Source organism: Pinus tabuliformis, chromosome 7 (genome assembly GCF_031772625.1).
Source record: "Pinus tabuliformis cultivar Carrire ecotype Pingquan chromosome 7, CPIR1, whole genome shotgun sequence".
NCBI lineage: Eukaryota > Viridiplantae > Streptophyta > Pinopsida > Pinales > Pinaceae > Pinus > Pinus tabuliformis.
In genome coordinates, this window is record NC_142293.1 from 224,908,636 (window position 1) to 224,923,593 (window position 14,958).

Below are 14,958 nucleotides of genomic sequence, written 5' to 3' on the forward strand. Positions count from 1 at the left end.
CTCCTCATGCTTGGGCTTCTTGCCCTTGTCTTGTACCTGTATTGCCGATGTAGGAAGTGAGGCCCCTTCCACCCCGGGTGGAGATAACACTCGCTTTGCTGCTGCAAACAAAGGCCTGGTGCCTTTTGGATAGCCTCTCTTATATGTGATGGAAAATGGCACCACAGTGGTCTCATGGCGCTCATGATGATGAGAAGGACCACCTATCTCATGCTTTGCCTCTGATACTACCTGTGGGGTGCTGAAGAAGTCACGAGAGATGAAGTCCTCCCAAGCAATGCCCTGCAATCCCAACTGATGATCCACCAAAATCTGGATAAGAGCGAAGTGATATACACTGTTGAGCTGCTGCCGAGGGGTCTTGTGCTGCATGAACTTTTTCATTTTCTCTATGTTCCCGCAGATGAAAAATGGGAGGTTCATCATACGCACCCTGGTAAAGTGCATGAGCAACCTGATGTGATAGGCATAAAGGCGAGAAAACCTCCCCTCACAACTGAAGTATTTCATGATCAATTTCATGAGCGAAGCATACTCATCTCTCAGAAATTTGAATGGGAAAACTCTAGTGAGCTGACTCAAACAACTATCCTTAATGTAATGCTCATAAAGTTCCCTCTCCACCTTCATCTTCTTGTGCCACTGTTCTCGAACATTTGGTATGCCTGTTGCCACTGATATGGTTTCGGGTGTCAATGTGAAAGTGACCCTTGCCAAGATAGACTGACCTCCATGTAGGTGAAGTGCAAAAAGACGGGCCAACTCATGATGAATTCTAACTTGCCACCCTCTGAAAAAATTCGAAACATGCTAAGTGCTGGAAACAAGACATAGCGAGAGGGCATGCCTGCAACTCAGTGAGGGTGTTTGGTTCATCCCTGACATTTCTACCACTCCTAGGTCTCTGGGGAGCCTGTTCTCCTGAAGCTGTATCACTGTGAGTTTCCCCCTCAAAATCGGATGAAACTTCTGATGCCATTACTGCTGTTTGTACCCTGAATTTTGTGCTGCCCTCTGAACCCATTGAATTGGTAGATGCTCTGCAAATCTGTCACCAAGGGGACAATAAAATAGGGAGTATCAGGAGGGGAATGATGAAATAGGGAATAAGGATTAAGAGGAGAAAGTTATCAGGGATTTAAGAGTATTTTGGGTATAGGTTTGATGGGGTAGGGTTTGAATTTTGAGCCATAGGAATAAAGGGGGAAAAAGGAATATGATTATAGTGATGTTAGGGTGATGATAAGGGGAAAATTATGCAGGGAAAATGGTGATAGGGGTAGGGTAGGAGAATATTTGACAACACTATTACTGTAGCAAGAACCCTAGGAGCTTGATTCTTTTATGTCTTCCTTTTGTTTATTTAAAAAAAAAAAATTCATTCGGTTCATAGCTTCAAAATCATGATGTTCTCATCAAGTTTAATGCCAAGAGTGAAGGTAGTTGGTCTACCTTTCAAGTGTGATAGGCATTCACAAAATCTTTGGCCAATTTAGCACATTTTCGGGCTTATAGGTCTGTGCGCTGTGCCAGTGGAAAATTTAAACTGTGAACCGGCTCCCAGTGCGCCGCGCACAATGAGTGCGCCGCGCCACCATGTGTGTGCGCCGCGCACTATTAAAGTCACCCAAATTTGCTTGGAAAAACAGGGAAGAGGGTTTAGGGCGGTTTTTGGGAAAAATGGTCAAGGGGAGATGAGGAAAAATGAGAGGAGAGGAAAAGAGAAAGGGAGGGGAGTGACCTTGGTGCTTTCATCACAGTTTTGCAACCCCAGCCTTCCTATTCTTATAGATTTTCTCATGGGTGACATTATGCATTTTAGGTGAGATTCAAACTCTTCACAAATACCATATTCTTGACAAAACTTGATGAGTAGGTGATGTTACAAGGCTTACCTTTCAATTTGATTGCTTTTTTCCAAGTTTTGAAGTGGTTTGGCACCATTTTGGGCTGCCAGATTGTGTGCGCCACATGCAATTCCCAATGCGTCGCGCCCGTGTAATCTTCCAACGACGCGTCGGCTGCGTGTGCATCGCGCCCGGTGAGTGCGCCGCGCTCTTGCCTGTGTGGGCCGCGCTTCCCAAATCGCCTCCCAACTCACTCAAACGCTCACCATATCAACTTCACACCTTTGAAAATGTCTTCTCCAATTCATTTAGCAGCACAATACCTCTGCTTTGGGTCAAAACATGTATATTTAGGCTTGAGAGAAACTGGTTTGATTTTTTCTTCTTTGAAAACCCACTTTCTAATGTTTGAGTTTTGCACTTTTCATTGACTTTTAAAACACTTTGTTTTTCCTTTTTCTTTGAAATTTTGGCTCTCATGATAAAATTTTCGGTGTTTCTTTGCAGGGACTGTGTGACTGGGCCTCTGGCTTTGAAATCCATGACTGCATATGAAAATGTCAACTGTCGATTTTTGGAAAATTTTGTCATAGTTGGCCTTTTTTGACTTTTCTTCAAAACAGAGTTTTGAAGAAGAGTCGATGTCTCTTTAAGTGATGATGAAGCTTTCTGCACTGTATGTGTATAAGATCTCCCTCTGGCCTACATGACTTTGTTCTAGACATGTTTCTCAAAAAACCACATTGATAATTTCCTAGACGCTAACAATAAAAAATGACTCTATCCTGCAATATGACCAGTCCTTGACTATCATGAAACTTCAGTGATTATGTGGAAAGACTTGAACCAACAGGGGCCAGAGATGAGAGAAAATGACCAGCTTGACTATCTTCGTCAAATCATGACATGTCCCTAGCGAAATGCAGCTGAGTGGATGGAACGGGACACCTAAATTTGAAATGCACAAAGAGCTTTGATCTCTGATGGAGGGCTGACCAAACCGACTCTAACATTGGCTCCAATGGGGGATGGTAGCTCCTTGGAGGTGCCAAGAATAGCAGATCTCCGGAGGAGCTAGACAGTGCCTCTTTGTCCATTGGGCTATGGAGTCATTATTTTGATAAACAACACAAGAATCTGACTTATTTACAAAACTGGAGTAACCAAGAAATTGACTCAAACTTGACAATTGGAATAACTCAAAAACTGACTGTACATACTGAAACCAAACTGAAATAAAAATGGTATTTACAATGACAGTGGAAGCAGCGTTAATAGATCAACAATGATACCGCTTGAGCAGCCGACCATTGATCGGCCCTCCAGGACAGTCTTCCCCATTCATTTCCTTCAGAAGAAAGGCATTTTGACCTCTATATGCTGCGATTTTGAAAGGACCTTTCCACAAGTTTTCAAACTTTCCATGCTTGCCTTTCTCTTCATTCCTTGCATCCCACTTCAGCACCACATCATCCAACTGAAATTTGTCCGCTTTAGCTTTTTTGTCATAGATTTTCTTTATCTTCTCCTGCAACTTGGATGTGTTTTTGAAAACTTCTTCTCTTGTTTGCTGCAAGTGGATCATTTGATTCAGCCTTCTCTGCATGGGATCTTCCTCACTTCTGGCCTCCTGAAGAAGTTTGACCACCGGGGTAGCAAGAGAAGCGGGTGACATACCGATAGACTTTTTCTGACTAATTCTATCTGCCCAAAGTGAATGGACCAGCCTCTTGTTCCAGCTCTTATTATTAATTTCCAGCAGCTTTTTGATGATGTTGACCAAATATTTATTCGAAGATTCCACCAATCCATTGCCTTGTGGATGATAGGCAGTTGAATGACCCAAAATTATGTGATATTTGTGACAAAATTCTACCATCCTTTTCGATTTAAAGGCTGCTGCATTATCAGTGATTATTTTGTTTGGACAACCAAAGCGAGACAAGATGTTATTTTCGAGAAATGAGATGATTACCGTGTCCATCGCTTGTTTGGTAGGTGCTGCCTCAATCCACTTTGTGAAGTAGTCCATCGCTGTAAGGATCCACCTATGCTGTCTGGAAGATGCGGGATGAATTTCCCCAATGAAATCCAACCCCCACTGCTGGAATGGAGCACTCACTTCGATAGGCTTAAGTGGCAAAGGCTGTAATTTCTATTTTCCTTCGAAAATTTGACACTTATGACAGCGCTTTACCATCTTATGCACATCAACAAACAAAGTAGGCCAGTAGTACCCCGCTCTCAAGATTTTGTTCGCTGTTGACTTCCAAAAAAGATGTCCACCACACTCTCCTTCGTGGAAGTCCTCCATGACTTTCTTTGCCTCCTCTTCCACCAGAAAATTTAGTAAAATGCCACCGGGATCTTTCTAATACAATGCAGAGTTCAAGATACAAAACTTGGCAGCTTTCAATTTAAGTGTTCTCACTTTGTTTCTAACCATGCCAGGCGGTGGTGATAGATTTTTCAGCACATAGATTATATCAGAATACCATGGGGACAAAGCAAACATTTCGGATACTTGAACTGAAGTTTCTTCATCATTCTCATTGGACAACGCAACTATCAGATTTATGTCTAATGCATGCAAATTTGAGTCAGCCATTAGCTTCGCCAATCCCTGTCCTTTGACCAGCTTTGTAGGCTTTATATCCACATCGTATTCAAGAAAGGCTGCGATCCATTTGCCCCTTATCCCTTCCGGATCAGTCTGCACTAAAACATCTTTCACAGTAGTATTAGGAACATAGGCCATAATGTGAGAATGTAGAATATACACCCAGAAATCCTTCAGTGCTTTCACCAATGCCAGGGATTGCTTCTCAATAATGTTGTACTTCAAAGTTGCATCCCTTATAGCCCTGCTGAAGAATGCAATGGGTCTTTCATGATCATCCCTTTTCTGCAACAATACCGCTGCCATAGTGTGCTCAGAAGCAAATGAAAACAATATGAAATCTTGAGTGTAATCCGGGCTGACTAGAACTGGAGCTGAAGAGAGGGCCAATTTGACCAAGTTGAAAGATTTTACAGCCTCATCCGTCCATTTCACCTGGTTGTCCTTCTTAAGCATGTTGGTCATTTCTTTCAAGTGTTCCACAAGGTTAGGCACAAAGCGATGCAAAAAATTCATCTTACCATTAAATTATTGTATCTCCTTTTTGTTCCTAGGCAGATCGATTTGCTGAATTGCTTGGACACGTGCTGGGTCTATGCAGATGCCATCTTTTGAGATGATATGCCCAAGTAATTTTCCTTCCTCCATGGCGAACAAGCTCTTCTTAGGATTCAGTGATAAACCATATTTCCTGCATTTTTGAAAGACAATTTCTAGGTGATGCATATGCTCTTCATCAGATTTTGAAAACACCATCAAGTCATCCAAGTACACCACCAAAAACACATCCTTCTCATTTGCAAACGCCAAGTCCATTTCACGCTGAAATGTGGCACCTGCATTCTTCAAACCGAATGGCATTTTGGCATAGTGAAATGTTCCCCATGGAGTTGTAAATGTTGTCTTATCCCTATCATATTCATGGACTGAAATTTGGTTATATCCATAGTAACCATCAAGCAGAGACATACGAGATGCCCCCACTACTCGTTGAAGTATATGGTCCTTCTTCGGCATCGGATAGTTGTCCTTCAATGAGACCTTGTTTAGATTTATGAAATCAATGCATAGGCGGATCTCACCGGTCTTCTTTCGTACATGGACTAAGTTAGATATCCAATCTGAAAATCTGATAGGCACAATGGTACCTGACTTGTACAACCTATTTACCTCTTTCTCGATGGATGGCAACAACTTTGGATTGATCCTTCTCAGCTTTTATCTAAATGGTTTCTGATTGGGCTTGATAGGTATGGTGTGTTGAATGATGTTCGTATCATAGGTCTTTAAATCTGAATAATCCCAAGCAAATACATCTGAAAATGAAGCCATCAAACTGATATATTTTTCCTTGATCTTTGGCGGTAGTGTCTTGGAATATTTTACCAATTTTGGATTTGCTGTTGTACCGATGTTGACTTCTTCTACACCTTTCTCCGTGGGCTGCAAAGTTGGCTTGCGGGCGACATCATCCTGATCGAAAAGTTCTTCTAGGGGTATTAAGCCTTTAGGAATGACATTGTTCTTTAGCTGCAATACGTCCATTTGATTGATTTGAACTTCTTCTGTACCATTCTCTTTGTTCTCATTGTTTTCTACATCGATTAAGGTTTCTTTGAACTTGCCTTTGTTGAGCAGAAAATCCTTAATCTCCTCATCATCTGGGAACACTTGCCAATGTTGTTGATTGTCTGGAATGGTTGGACGATGCTTGACATGGATTTCAAACTTATTGCTAGAGTTCATGGGGATCTTCAAGCTGCTCACTGCCTTGGCAAGAGCATCAGCAATACTATTTTGTATTCGTGGCACACATGTCAAGGTGTATTCGGAAAATAGCTTCAAGATGTCCAAAACTGCATTATGATAGGCCCTCATCCTAGGATGTCTTGCTTGGTACTCACCTTTGACCTGTTTTATCACCAACTCGGACTCGCCATATACTGAAATCCTCTTTGCATTCAGCTTCCTAAGAATCTTTAGGCCAACAATCAGAGCTTCATATTCAGCTTCATTGTTGGAACATTCGAAGGCCAGCTTGTAGGAGCAAAATCTCACGCTGCTAGGTACTTTGTTTGGGGTGGAGAAAGGACTGCGTACCCAAATACCAATACCAGCTCCATCATTCCCTACTGCTCCATCAAAATCCATGGTCCATAAGCCTTCTTCTTCTTCTTGCAAGTGCTGAAATTCTTTTTGCTGTCCCTTGTTTGTTTGTTGTCCATAATTTGTTTGTTGTCAATTATTTATTTGTTGTCCATTGTTTTCAATTGATTGCCCAATCTTTTGTTGCTTTTCTTGTCTTTCTTTCTTCAAAATATCTCTAAAATTTTCTGTTATCTCTGGAATGTCGTCTGCTTCTACCATCTGACTATCTATTTCATTTAAACTATCTGAAAATAAAACAAAAGACTCTAAATCTGTATGTACATAGTTTATAGGATGATTTATTGGTTTCTCCTTGCTTGTGATCATATACTTCATCTTTTGTTCCCGATATAATTTCCTCATTTGTCCAAACACCAAGATTGTCGCATAGGAGAAATCCAGCTGTAGGGTCCCCTTCAATTTTGCCACCCAAGACCTGGAAAGAAGCATACCAAACCTTGGAGGAATGTCTGCTACCACTACATCCATCAGAACATTTTTCATAGGAAGCTGATCTAGACTCACAACTAAGTCTTTGATGAGCCCTATGCACCTTACTCTGCTGGAATCGAATGAATAGAGATCATGATATTGGCGGGTGATGTCCAAACCAAGCTTATCCATGATAGCCTTGGGCATGAGATTATGAGAGGCTCCGAAATGGAACATGGCATTGTGTAGTACAAAGTCATGCAATCGTAAACTGATATAGAAGGGTGGCACTTCGCTCTTGGGAGACTCACCATTCGTTGCTGGCCCAAAAATCATTTCAAGCTAATCATCTTCCACGTTTACCATGTCGGACATTGGGTCCAAGTTCAACATTTTAGAAATCTGTCCTCTATAGCTGTTGTTCTTCATGATTTTAGTCAAAGGGATGGATACCTTTAACTTATAAATCTCATTCTCTAGGCTAAAAGCGGGAGTTCTTTCTACCTCTTTGACTGGGATCTCTTTCCTTTCCTTCTCTTTTGAGGTGGCTGGTTGCTGTGATTGTTCTTTTGATTTCTATTTGCTGCACTCCAGAACAGCCACCTCCTTTCCCTTTCTTTGTATAGCAGATGGATCTTTCTTTGTTGTTTCATCTTCCTTCTTTTTCTGAATTTGTTTAGCCAGTACATCTTTGTTTTGAAGGGAATATCGCTGTTGTTGTGTAGAAAAAGCATTATATACCCCCTTTGATATTCTTTTGACTCTTCTTCCAACACGGTTTCGTTAGCTAGGATTAAATTAGTGTCTTGGTGTGTAGTTGAGTTCACTGCGCATTCTTCTTCTTCGGTGACGTAAGTAGGGAGCTCATCTGGAGTAAAAAGATGGTTTTCCTTGCCTATTACATTCCCTTCCTCATCTGATTTTGGTCCATGTACGAAATTTTGCTGCAAAAGTGTTTGTATCGGCTATTGTGTTGTCTGCTCTTGAGTCCGTTGATCTCTTTGTCTTATCCTATATTGTGGTTGCTATTGCCACGAAAGTTAGGATTCCTAACTTGTGGCTCTGGCTTGCCAAGTTTTACCCTTTCGAGCATCTGTTCTACCTTCTTGAGCAGCTGATCCATTGAAGAAGATTCTTCTTTCACCGTGTTTTTCTTCTCTGCTTTCGCTCTTGCTCTTTTGGACAGCATGTTAGCCTCAACACTGACTGCAATTTTCTGCATATCTTCCATTGTAGCCGGTTCTCTCTCTCATAATTGGTACACCATGTCAGCATCAAAGCCATTCGGAAACTTCATCATTGCTAGTCCCACCGGTGGCTTTAGATGGTCTGGGATATCATTGTAGACTGCATTAAATATAACACATTAACCTTGGACCGACTCACCGGTATTCCGCTTGATTTGTTCATATGCGGCCAGAATTTGAAGGGGATTCTTTCTGACTTCCCACCTGTTCAAAAAATTGCCTTTGTAGCTCAGCCAAGGTGGTGATACTTGCAGCCGTCAAACCTCTGAACCATTTCCTCACATCACCTGCAAATGTTTGTACAAAGAGCCTCATTGCCACGTTCTCCACATCGATCTCATGAAGTTCATAGAAATCTTTCATCTTATCCACATGTTGTTGAGCTGTAATACCGTTAGGAGTGCCATCGAAAAACGAGATTTTACTTTGATAGTCATTTGGCATGTCATCTAGGATTTGGGGCAGAATAAGAGGAGAAAAATAGGTAGCCATCATTCTCGGTGGATTTGGCCTTGGAGGTGTTGGAGGAGTGTGCACAGTTTGCAAGGGGCTTGCACTTGGAGTTTGGGGTTGTGTGGCAATGTAGTTATCAATTAATCTATTAGCTCTTTCCGTCTCAAGGTCTACAAGAAATTGTGGATCAGGGACGGTGTAATCAACAGCCTTTTCGGATTTAGATTCAAACAGTGATATCTCAAATCGTTCGTCAAACTCAAGCTCTTCGAGATACTCAAAAATATCGGGACATGAAGGGGATTTGAACACGGGAGTTATGGTGCTTTCTTGACGAAGGAGTCTTGGGATCAAATTTGGATTTTCGTAAATGTGAGGAGGGTCCGGGTCCGGATTCGCTCTGGTATATCGTCTTGAAGCCAGCGTGCTATTGAGAGAAATCACGGGACACAACCAACTTACTCAACCTTTCCAATCCTAAGCTCATCATCCGGAAGCCTAGAATTCTTATGAAACCAGGGGATTTGATTTTCAACTTGGTCCCCAGTATGGTCGCCACTATGTTAGCGCTTGAATCTGCCTCAGGCTAAAGGAAGGCAGGTTCAAGGCAACATCAAACCAAGCTCAGCCTCGTAGCTAGCCCTATGAGGACAGGAGAGGGCTCTCTCCAGTCAATCTCGATAAAATGAGCAATCAGGTGCGAGATGAATAAAAATGGGAGCTGATTTTAGGCTAGTAAATAGATAAGAAAGGGTATTTTGATAAATGACTGGGTTTTCTGGGCAGCGTGGGGTCAAGGAACAACATGAAAAAAGAAGTTAAATCAAAGACACAAATTATCTCCTGAGGCAAGATAGGCAGGAAATTTAACATCAAATTTGAAATATTGTGGAGTGGGTGAACTGTTGAGAGGTTGACAAGGGCATAGAAGATGAATCCTTGTCAAACAGAAGAAAACATTAAATATGAACACTTTCCCAAAGCAGAGCAATAAATTGGATTCTGCCTTTCTCACTTTAAAAGCATTCAGCCGAAAACGATTATGAATGAAACTACGAAATAGAAACAAGAGACATATGAAACAGGAGAAGAAAAACATGCTAAATTCATACCGCAAGGATCTCATGAAACAGAGCTGTACCATTCAATTATTTTCTCTGTCAAATCTGTACAATGAAGCGCTGGGTTTTTTTTCCTCCGACACTTTCCTCAGAAATCCAGAACTCTTGACACATAAATTTTCGTACAATAAATAGACTTTACCGTGGGAATGGATCGACCCAAAGTGGGGGGTTATTTAATCATTGCAAACAGAAATGAAAAGAAAACAATCAGTGACTGAAGCAACGTTACATTTTGATTTCTCCGATGACCAATAAAAATGAAAAAACTGCAGTGTAGGTTCCATGAAATCGTGGCTGGAGACAGACTAGACCATCTATTTCTATTCTTCTGACAAGTGTTTTTGTCTTATTTATTTTTGAAGCCCTGATCCATTTGATGAACGGATGAACTCTCTACACAAAGAAACCACTAGCAAGCATAAATGCCATCATGGTAATAGAAGCCAGAATTGTTGCCTTCTTGAGATCCATAAAGGCAGCACCGATGACCAGTTCAAGACCCTGAGAAGCAACGATGCTGAGGAATGTCGTAGGCATGGTGAGAAAAAAGGCTGCAATGGTCATGCGAAGGTGCACCATGAAGTAAACAATAATCAAAAATCCAATGGGGAGGAAGAGATCTAGGGACAGATCACTTAAGATGCGAGCCATGAAATAAACACTCAATCTGTACATATCAACAGCTCGCTCCTTAGCCAGCATTGCTCGTTCTTGAGGGAAAGTAAAAATTGTTGTAAAGACCGGGAAGAATCCCCAAAAACCAGCAATAAAAAATACCAACCCCATCTGATCTTGAAGTCCTTTGGCAGTATCTATCTTTGATTGCCGCCGGAGCAAACCGAGAATAAGAGCTGTTAAGATGACCTGTGCAATTCTAAAAAAACTCAAGTATTCGTGGCACCTTTCTTTCAGACCACGGACAAACAAAATCGAGAACTGATCCCACCATGTTGCACCCCATTCATGTTTTGCAGATACAGATGATTTCAAATCCTCGGTTACTTCATTTCAGTGCCATCAGTTTTGCCCTTTCTATAGGCGCAACGTTGGTCTCATAGGCTTCTACCAGATACTCAAGCACATCATGAGAAGATAGACTCCCTGGAGCAAAGTCGCCAGGACGAAGTGTTTCATTTATGATAGATTGGGTGAATTTCATCGACTGGTAGTCATCCCAAGTGAGCTTTTCATTTTTTTGATTCCCTTTTCTCTGTAACAGAGCGTCGTGCTCAGCCTTCAATTCCTGATATGCTTTGGGACAATCTGTGAGAAATTTGATAGCGAATGGCATGGATCTGGATGAGGTCTCGTGACCAGCAAAGAGCAGGAATAGTATAAAATCTGCTATAAATTCTTCTGAAAATGAGTCTTCTTTCAAAAGTTTTTGTTAACAAGTCATTACGGACAACTTGTGGATGCTTCCTTCTGTCTTCTATACCCTCATAAATCCTTTTTATCAGAAATTCCCTGGCCTTAAATCCTCTGGCATACACAGTCCCCGGGATTCTGAGGGGAATGGAGAGGAGAGCTTCGGAGAAATGGCCAAACGCCTCACAAATCTCCTCCGTCTCCTTGGAAGGCGATAAGTCCATTAATTGTTTTTCCATCAAATTCAGAACAAGTTGATGGCACTCCTCTTGAAGATGGATATCCCTCTTCGCTTGCCATTTGGGCAAGGTTGTGTGCAGAAGGTTCTGTATGTCCGTCATGAAATCCACACTCAGCCTCTCGAACCTCAGCAAATTCACATCCGTCCCGTGGAGCTTCTTCTGGAGATCTCCGTGCACCGCAAGTAAACCAAATTTGCCGATAAGATTTCGAAGAGGTTTGGGATAGTTGGCTTGAAATTGCCTGCCTTCGTGCTGCAGGACATGTTTGTTGAATTCTGGATCCACGGACACAACAATCCGAGATCTTCCAAACAAATTTGATCTGAATATTTCCCCATACCTTTTCTCTCGTTCTTGAATGTACCGTCGCGGTTGATCAGTGGAATTAATGCCTCGGAAGAAACTGATGGTTTCTCCAATCAATGGCAACCCTGTAGAACCAGGTGGCAACTTATAGCGGTGACTGTACACCCTCCACACTAATTTGTAGAGCTGAAGCAGTAACATCCCCAGCACAAAACAGACCAGGCCGACTAGCAACGAATGAAGGGTTTTCGCCATTATTGCCATTGCAATGATTTCTTCACAGAACAACTGTTACCCGTTTGAATGCTAATGCCACTCCCTCCTTTATGATGGCCGTAACGATCATTCCCCTCAACATCTTCGATTTGATTCGAACTGTGCCTGAGATTCCAATTTTTTGTTTCCACTCTCATCTTAGTTTTTGGCATCGCACCTCTTTAAAGGATTCTCATATTTGTCTCTTGCGTTGATTACTGTACTTGTGTCATTCCAGGCCGCCTCCTCTGTGTCGTTTGATTTCAGCCACTCCCAGATTCCAGTGTGGGTAACATATTTTGGGACCGTTACATCCCCTATTGAGAAAGAATTGTTTGCATTGCCAGCAATGCCAAAATGCACAACTCCAACTATATTAAACAGATCAGACATCATCTGAGTCGTTACACCTGCATTCCACATTCCTACACCACATCTTACATAGATCACCTTTTTGTCATAGATTGTTCCAATGCAAAATCTGCGACCAGAAAAGTCGAGCAATGGGTATTTGGGATGACGTTTCAGAACTTTTGTGGACATGAAGGCAGCTTCTTTTGGTGGAGAATGGCTGGGTTTAGAATGAACTTATAAGTCTGACACTCTTCCAACAAGAAATGTTTACCAGCGTGTTTCCCTGCTCCTCTCCAGGCATTGGCTGGCGGAAGAATCACTCGAATGACACGAAGGACGTCTGCTTCACTTAGCTCATAGTTTGTGGAGATATCATCCAAGTCGATTCCCCCTCTGCGAATAAATGACTTATAAAAGAATGCTACCAAATACAAAAGCAGATTTTGGATGATCACTCCACATGACCAAATCAGTCATATACTGAAGCCAATTTATTTCCTTTCGGAGTAGCTTTGCCATCTGGAACTGCAGCAAGAGAATTGGATTCATTGTAATGTTTGTGGCACAATTCTACTTTGGGAGGTTATGTGCGTCATGCGCGCGCCCAGTGCGTCGCGCCCATTAAAGATAACACTGTGGCAGGAAGCCTAGTGCTCCGCGTTGGGCCTATGTGCCGTGCGTGCTCCCCATGCGCCGCGCCATTGTATGGTACATTAACTCAGAGTTAATCTAAATTTTATTTTGTTCCTGATGTGAACCCATCCTTGTTCGAGACTTTTGATTCAATCTGCAAATTATTTTCCATTTTTACACCGCGTTCGATTATTCATCCCACACCATGGCCAATGCAGATGCCAACGATTCTCTCAATTTGGTTCTGACTGAGTCAAATAAATCAACATGACCCTTGGGAGAAGATAAATCTGTCTGTGCTGTCTTCTTCTCCTGCGTTGGAGATTGATGCATCTTTATGTTAGGTACTCCAAATAGAATGCTTTAATGGCACATTATCCATTGAAGAAGAGTACGGTGTTGTAGGATCAAAATCTACATCTGCATCTTGCTTCATTTTCTCAATATCCTTCAACCTGCATTCATGCGCTTCTAACATCGACACTGTCCCAAAATGCCCATGATCTTCAAAAATTCGTGGGACTCCATTTGGAGCAACGTAAAAACCTCCCTGATTAATATCGGCAAAGGTGATTTCTCCAACTAGCATATAATACGGCACCAATAAATCCATCCCCTGGTTCGGTAGTGTCAACAATTTCTGATGGAGGTATAACTTCACTGGTTCCTACAAGCAATCTCCCATAGATTTTCCCTGTCTTCATCTGCTTTCAAGGCTTTCTACCTCCGAAGAAACTGACATAGGTAGGTTGCTACTTAGTCCTTTGGCTTTCTTCTGTAGTGACTCCAACACAATATTTACGTCTGAAATTTCACCTTCGGTGGTTTCTTGCATATGTTACTCAAACACTATACATCCTGCTTCACCCAAAGTCACAATTACACACTTAAGGCGAGGCAATCTCAGAGCCATACCAAGAAGTGCACTTGCAATAGATGGTGCCTCTGTTCAGGCCTATTTTACAATTGCCCGAACATATAGCAGAAGCATGACAACAATATGCAGTATCCCATCTCTCTGGCTGAGGAAACTTTGCTGAGCACACAACATAATCTGTCATTGTGAGCAATTCACCCAGACCTTCCCTTTTTCTTTCGGCATCTACTAAGATTGGCAACTCCCTTCTTATAGCATTTGTGCATCAACAATAATGTATGTGAAGTGCTGGCCGCTTAATCTCTATGGTTCCCTCATCAATGCGGCCATAATACCTTGAAATTCTGAGCATAAATAAATCTGGAACAGGTTCCTTACTTACATGTCCTTGGATCTGAAAATGACAACCACCATATATTTAATCTCAACTACTGCAAGCCCTCAACTCTGGACATTATGACTTTGATATCCACTGGTGGTGCTAGCAAATCTTCTTGGAGCTGGTCCCCTGAATGATAAATAACTCAACTCTCCTAGTGTTGGTGGAAAACAATATATTCAGCCATCCTATAAGCTCATTAGACTCTTTCCCTTGGAAATGTCACAACAAAATTGGATCTGGGAACTACAGTGCAAGATTCTTATGCAAATATAGCAAATTATACTATAGAAGTGTTTTAATTCCCATTCGGATTTTGGCTGGAAATGATGACATTTCTTGGCTGATTTTCTGCAGGGATAGGGGCTACTGAAACCAGGCAAGATGACCAGGGCTGCCTGAAGAAATGTAGAACTTGAAAAACCTTAACAATCATGTATTAAACAAACTTGATGATTTCTTCTTCAAAACAGACTTTTGAAGAAGAAATGTCCTTCATCATTATTAATAATGAGAATTTTGAAGTGAAACCTTATTGAAACTCTCTTTGGCCTGCAAGTGTTATTTCACCCTTCTGGAGACAAAACCCTGGACTCGAGAATTAAATGACTCTTTTTGACCAAAATGGCATTTGATGACTGCCAATGACGAGAAATGAACCTTGGTGAATTTG

General features: G+C 41.8%; 2 pseudogenes; both read right to left on the reverse strand.

Moving 5' to 3' along the window:
* Window positions 1-10,264: 10,264 nt before the first annotated feature.
* Window positions 10,265-10,573, reverse strand: LOC149246662 (ABC transporter G family member 27 pseudogene; annotated as a pseudogene).
* Window positions 10,574-10,874: 301 nt separating this feature from the next.
* On the reverse strand, window positions 10,875-12,149 carry LOC149246663 (cytochrome P450 720B2 pseudogene; annotated as a pseudogene).
* Between the last annotated feature and the right edge of the window lie 2,809 nt (window positions 12,150-14,958).